The sequence below is a fragment of the Antedon bifida genome, chromosome 9 (assembly GCF_963402885.1).
Source record: "Antedon bifida chromosome 9, ecAntBifi1.1, whole genome shotgun sequence".
In the NCBI taxonomy this organism is placed as follows: domain Eukaryota; kingdom Metazoa; phylum Echinodermata; class Crinoidea; order Comatulida; family Antedonidae; genus Antedon; species Antedon bifida.
The window spans coordinates 1359864-1367137 of record NC_136234.1 but is presented as its reverse complement, the minus strand read 5'-3'; positions in this window follow the sequence as shown (position 1 = coordinate 1367137).

Genomic DNA, 7274 nt, shown 5'->3' with positions numbered 1-7274 from the left:
TAAAACTGGTTACTATAGCATATATGACATGCGCAGAACCTATTATTCGACTCTGCGCATGTTTATTATGCTATAGTAACCATTTATGTCAAAAAATAAAAGGGTCGAAAATGGGCCATTTTTTGAAAATTTCCCTTACTATAGTACAGGGATTTTTTCCAAAAATGGACAAATTTCGACCCTTTTATTTTTCGATAAAACTGGTTACTATAGCATATATGACATGCGCAGAACCTATTATTCGACTCTGCGCATGTTTATTATGCAATAGTAACCATTTATGTCAAAAAATAAAAGGGTCGAAAATTGGCCATTTTTTGAAAATTTCCCTGTACTATAGTACAGGGATTTTTTCCAAAAATGGCCAAATTTTGACCTTTTTATTTTTTGATAAAACTGGTTACTATAGCATATATGACATCCGCAGAACCTATTATTCGACTCTGCGCATGTTTATTATGCTATAGTAACCATTTATGTCAAAAAATAAAAGGGTCGAAAATTGTCTATTTTTCGAAAATTTCCCTTACTATAGTACAGGGATTTTTTCCAAAAATGGCCAAATTTCGACCCTTTTATTTTTCGATAAAACTGGTTACTATAGCATATATGACATGCGTAGAACCTACTATTCGACTCTGCGCATGTTTATTAATCTATAGTAACCATTTATGTCAAAAAATAAAAGGGTCGAAAATGGGCCATTTTTCGAAAATTTCCCTTACTATAGTACAGGGATTTTTTCCAAAAATGGCCAAATTTCGACCCTTTTATTTTTCGATAAAACTGGTTACTATAGCATATATGACATGCGCAGAACCTATTATTCGACTCTGCGCATGTTTATTATGCAATAGTAACCATTTATGTCAAAAAATAAAAGGGTCGAAAATTGGCCATTTTTCGAAAATTTCCCTTACTATAGTACAGGGATTTTTTCCAAAAATGGCCAAATTTCGACCCTTTTATTTTTCGATAAAACTGGTTACTATAGCATATATGACATGCGCAGAACCTATTATTCGACTCTGCGCATGTTTATTATGCTATAGTAACCATTTATGTCAAAAAATAAAAAGGGTCGAAAATTGGCTATTTTTCGAAAATTTCCCTTACTATAGTACAGGGATTTTTTCCAAGAATGGCCAAATTTCGACCCTTTTATTTTTCAATAAAACTGGTTACTATAGCATATATGACATGCGCAGAACCTATTATTCGACTCTGCGCATGTTTATTATGCTATAGTAACCATTTATGTCAAAAAGTAAAAGGGTCGAAAATTGTCTATTTTTCGAAAATTTCCCTTACTATATAGTACAGGGATTTTTTCCAAAAATGGCCAAATTTCGACCCTTTTATTTTTCGATAAAACTGGTTACTATAGCATATATGACATGCGCAGAACCTATTATTCGACTCTGCGCATGTTTATTATGCAATAGTAACCATTTATGTCAAAAAATAAAAGGGTCGAAAATTGGCCATTTTTCGAAAATTTCCCTTACTATAGTACAGGGATTTTTTCCAAAAATGGCCAAATTTCGACCCTTTTATTTTTCGATAAAACTGGTTACTATAGCATATATGACATGCGCAGAACCTATTATTCGACTCAGCGCATGTTTATTATGCTATAGTAACCATTTATGTCAAAAAATAAAAGGGTCGAAAATTGTCTATTTTTCGAAAATTTCCCTTACTATAGTACAGGAATTTTTTCCAAAAATGGCCAAATTTCTACCCTTTTATTTTTCGATAAAACTGGTTACTATAGCATATATGACATGCGCAGAACCTATTATTCGACTCTGCGCATGTTTATTATGCTATAGTAACCATTTATGTCAAAAAATAAAAGGGTCGAAAATGGGCCATTTTTCGAAAATTTCCCTTACTATAGTACAGGGATTTTTTCCAAAAATGGCCAAATTTCGACCCTTTTATTTTTCGATAAAACTGGTTACTATAGCATATATGACATGCGCAGAACCTATTATTCGACTCTGCGCATGTTTATTATGCTATAGTAACCATTTATGTCAAAAAATAAAAAGGGTCGAAAATTGGCTATTTTTCGAAAATTTCCCTTACTATAGTACAGGGATTTTTTCCAAAAATGGACAAATTTCGACCCTTTTATTTTTCGATAAAACTGGTTACTATAGCATATATGACATGCGCAGAACCTATTATTCGACTCTGCGCATGTTTATTATGCAATAGTAACCATTTATGTCAAAAAATAAAAGGGTCGAAAATGGGCCATTTTTCGAAAATTTCCCTTACTATAGTACAGGGATTTTTTCCAAAAATGGACAAATTTCGACCCTTTTATTTTTCGATAAAACTGGTTACTATAGCATATATGACATGCGCAGAACCTATTATTCGACTCTGCGCATGTTTATTATGCTATAGTAACCATTTATGTCAAAAAATAAAAAGGGTCGAAAATTGGCTATTTTTCGAAAATTTCCCTTACTATAGTACAGGGATTTTTTCCAAAAATGGCCAAATTTCGACCCTTTTATTTTTCGATAAAACTGGTTACTATAGCATATATGACATGCGCAGAACCTATTATTCGACTCTGCGCATGTTTATTATGCTATAGTAACCATTTATGTCAAAAAATAAAAGGGTCGAAAATGGGCCATTTTCCGAAAATTTCCCTTACTATAGTACAGGGATTTTTTCCAAAAATGGCCAAATTTCGACCCTTTTATTTTTCGATAAAACTGGTTACTATAGCATATATGACATGCGCAGAACCTTTTATTTGACTCTGCGCATGTTTATTATGCTATAGTAACCATTTATGTCAAAAAATAAAAGGGTCGGAAATTGGCTATTTTTCGAAAATTTCCCTTACTATAATAGTACAGGGATTTTTTCCAAAAATGGCCAAATTTCGACCCTTTTATTTTTTGATAAAACTGGTTACTATAGCATATATGACATCCGCAGAACCTATTTTTCGACTCTGCGCATGTTTATTATGCTATAGTAACCATTTATGTCAAAAAATAAAAAGGGTCGAAAATTGGCTATTTTTCGAAAATTTCCCTTACTATAGTACAGGGATTTTTTCCAAAAATGGCCAAATTTTGACCCTTTTATTTTTCGATAAAACTAGTTACTATAGCATATATGACATGCGCAGAACCTATTATTCGACTCTGCGCATGTTTATTATGCAATAGTAACCATTTATGTCAAAAAATAAAAGGGTCGAAAATTGGCCATTTTTTGAAAATTTCCCTTACTATAGTACAGGGATTTTTTCCAAAAATGGCCAAATTTCGACCCTTTTATTTTTCGATAAAACTGGTTACTATAGCATATATGACATGCGCAGAACCTATTATTCGACTCTGCGCATGTTTATTATGCAAGAGTAACCATTTATGTCAAAAAATAAAAGGGTCGAAAATTGGCCATTTTTCGAAAATTTCCCTTACTATAGTACAGGGATTTTTTCCAAAAATGGCCAAATTTCGACCCTTTTATTTTTCGATAAAACTGGTTACTATAGCATATATGACATGCGCAGAACCTATTATTCGACTCTGCGCATGTTTATTATGCTATAGTAACCATTTATGTCAAAAAATAAAAAGGGTCGAAAATTGGCTATTTTTCGAAAATTTCCCTTACTATAGTACAGGGATTTTTTCCAAAAATGGCCAAATTTCGACCCTTTTATTTTTCAATAAAACTGGTTACTATAGCATATATGACATGCGCAGAACCTATTATTCGACTCTGCGCATGTTTATTATGCTATAGTAACCATTTATGTCAAAAAATAAAAGGGTCGAAAATGGGCCATTTTTCGAAAATTTCCCTTACTATAGTACAGGGATTTTTTCCAAAAATGGCCAAATTTCGACCCTTTTATTTTTCGATAAAACTGGTTACTATAGCATATATGACATGCGCAGAACCTTTTATTTGACTCTGCGCATGTTTATTATGCTATAGTAACCATTTATGTCAAAAAATAAAAGGGTCGAAAATTGGCTATTTTTCGAAAATTTCCCTTACTATAGTACAGGGATTTTTTCCAAAAATGGCCAAATTTCGACCCTTTTATTTTTCGATAAAACTGGTTACTATAGCATATATGACATGCGCAGAACCTATTATTCGACTCTGCGCATGTTTATTATGCTATAGTAACCATTTATGTCAAAAAATAAAAAGGGTCGAAAATTGGCTATTTTTCGAAAATTTCCCTTACTATAGTACAGGGATTTTTTCCAAAAATGGCCAAATTTCGACCCTTTTATTTTTCGATAAAACTGGTTACTATAGCATATATGACATGCGCAGAACCTATTATTCGACTCTGCGCATGTTTATTATGCTATAGTAACCATTTATGTCAAAAAATAAAAGGGTCGAAAATTGGCTATTTTTCGAAAATTTCCCTTACTATAGTACAGGGATTTTTTCAAAAAATGGACAAATTTCGACCCTTTTATTTTTCGATAAAACTGGTTACTATAGCATATATGACAGGCGCAGAACCTATTATTCGACTCTGCGCATGTTTATTATGCAATAGTAACCATTTATGTCAAAAAATAAAAGGGTCGAAAATTGGCCATTTTTCGAAAATTTCCCTTACTATAGTACAGGGATTTTTTCCAAAAATGGCCAAATTTCGACCCTTTTATTTTTCGATAAAACTGGTTACTATAGCATATATGACAGGCGCAGAACCTATTATTCGACTCTGCGCATGTTTATTATGCAATAGTAACCATTTATGTCAAAAAATAAAAGGGTCGAAAATTGGCCATTTTTCGAAAATTTCCCTTACTATAGTACAGGGATTTTTTCCAAAAATGGCCAAATTTCGACCCTTTTATTTTTCGATAAAACTGGTTACTATAGCATATATGACATGCGCAGAACCTATTATTCGACTCAGCGCATGTTTATTATGCTATAGTAACCATTTATGTCAAAAAATAAAAGGGTCGAAAATGGGCCATTTTTCGAAAATTTCCCTTACTATAGTACAGGGATTTTTTCCAAAAATGGACAAATTTCGACCCTTTTATTTTTCGATAAAACTGGTTACTATAGCATATATGACATGCGCAGAACCTATTATTCGACTCTGCGCATGTTTATTATGCTATAGTAACCATTTATGTCAAAAAATAAAAAGGGTCGAAAATTGGCTATTTTTCGAAAATTTCCCTTACTATAGTACAGGGATTTTTTCCAAAAATGGCCAAATTTCGACCCTTTTATTTTTCGATAAAACTGGTTACTATAGCATATATGACATGCGCAGAACCTATTATTCGACTCTGCGCATGTTTATTATGCTATAGTAACCATTTATGTCAAAAAATAAAAGGGTCGAAAATGGGCCATTTTTCGAAAATTTCCATTACTATAGTACAGGGATTTTTTCCAAAAATGGCCAAATTTCGACCCTTTTATTTTTCAATAAAACTGGTTACTATAGCATATATGACATGCGCAGGACCTTTTATTTGACTCTGCGCATGTTTATTATGCTATAGTAACCATTTATGTCAAAAAATAAAAGGGTCGAAAATTGGCTATTTTTCGAAAATTTCCCTTACTATAGTACAGGGATTTTTTCCAAAAATGGACAAATTTCGACCCTTTTATTTTTCGATAAAACTGGTTACTATAGCATATATGACAGGCGCAGAACCTATTATTCGACTCAGCGCATGTTTATTATGCAATAGTAACCATTTATGTCAAAAAATAAAAGGGTCGAAAATCGGCCATTTTTCGAAAATTTCCCTTACTATAGTACAGGGATTTTTTCCAAAAATGGCCAAATTTCGACCCTTTTATTTTTCGATAAAACTGGTTACTATAGCATATATGACATGCGCAGAACCTATTTTTCGACTCTGCGCATGTTTATTATGCTATAGTAACCATTTATGTCAAAAAATAAAAGGGTCGAAAATGGGCCATTTTTCGAAAATTTCCCTTACTATAGTACAGGGATTTTTTCCAAAAATGGCCAAATTTCGACCCTTTTATTTTTCGATAAAACTGGTTACTATAGCATATATGACATGCGCAGAACCTTTTATTTGACTCTGCGCATGTTTATTATGCTATAGTAACCATTTATGTCAAAAAATAAAAGGGTCGAAAATTGGCTATTTTTCGAAAATTTCCCTTACTATAGTACAGGGATTTTTTCCAAAAATGGCCAAATTTCGACCCTTTTATTTTTCGATAAAACTGGTTACTATAGCATATATGACATGCGCAGAACCTATTATTCGACTCTGCGCATGTTTATTATGCTATAGTAACCATTTATGTCAAAAAATAAAAAGGGTCGAAAATTGGCTATTTTTCGAAAATTTCCCTTACTATAGTACAGGGATTTTTTCCAAAAATGGCCAAATTTCGACCCTTTTATTTTTCGATAAAACTGGTTACTATAGCATATATGACATGCGCAGAACCTATTATTCGACTCTGCGCATGTTTATTATGCTATAGTAACCATTTATGTCAAAAAATAAAAGGGTCGAAAATTGGCTATTTTTCGAAAATTTCTCTTATAATAGTACAGGGATTTTTTCCAAAAATGGCCAAATTTCGACCCTTTTATTTTTCGATAAAACTGGTTACTATAGCATATATGACATGCGCAGAACCTATTATTCGACTCTGCGCATGTTTATTATGCTATAGTAACCATTTATGTCAAAAAATAAAAGGGTCGAAAATTGGCCATTTTTCGAAAATTTCCCTTACTATAGTACAGGGATTTTTTCCAAAAATGGCCAAATTTCGACCCTTTTATTTTTCGATAAAACTGGTTACTATAGCATATATGACATGCGCAGAACCTATTATTCGACTCTGCGCATGTTTATTATGCTATAGTAACCATTTATGTCAAAAAATAAAAAGGGTCGAAAATTGGCTATTTTTCGAAAATTTCCCTTACTATAGTACAGGGATTTTTTCCAAAAATGGCCAAATTTCGACCCTTTTATTTTTTCGATAAAAATGGTTACTATAGCATATATGACATGCGCAGAACCTATTATTCGACTCTGCGCATGTTTATTATGCTATAGTAACCATTTATGTCAAAAAATGGGCCAATTTTCGAAAATTTCCCTTACTATAGTACAGGGATTTTTTCCAAAAATGGACAAATTTCGACCCTTTTATTTTTCGATAAAACTGGTTACTATAGCATATATGACATGCGCAGAACCTATTATTCGACTCTGCGC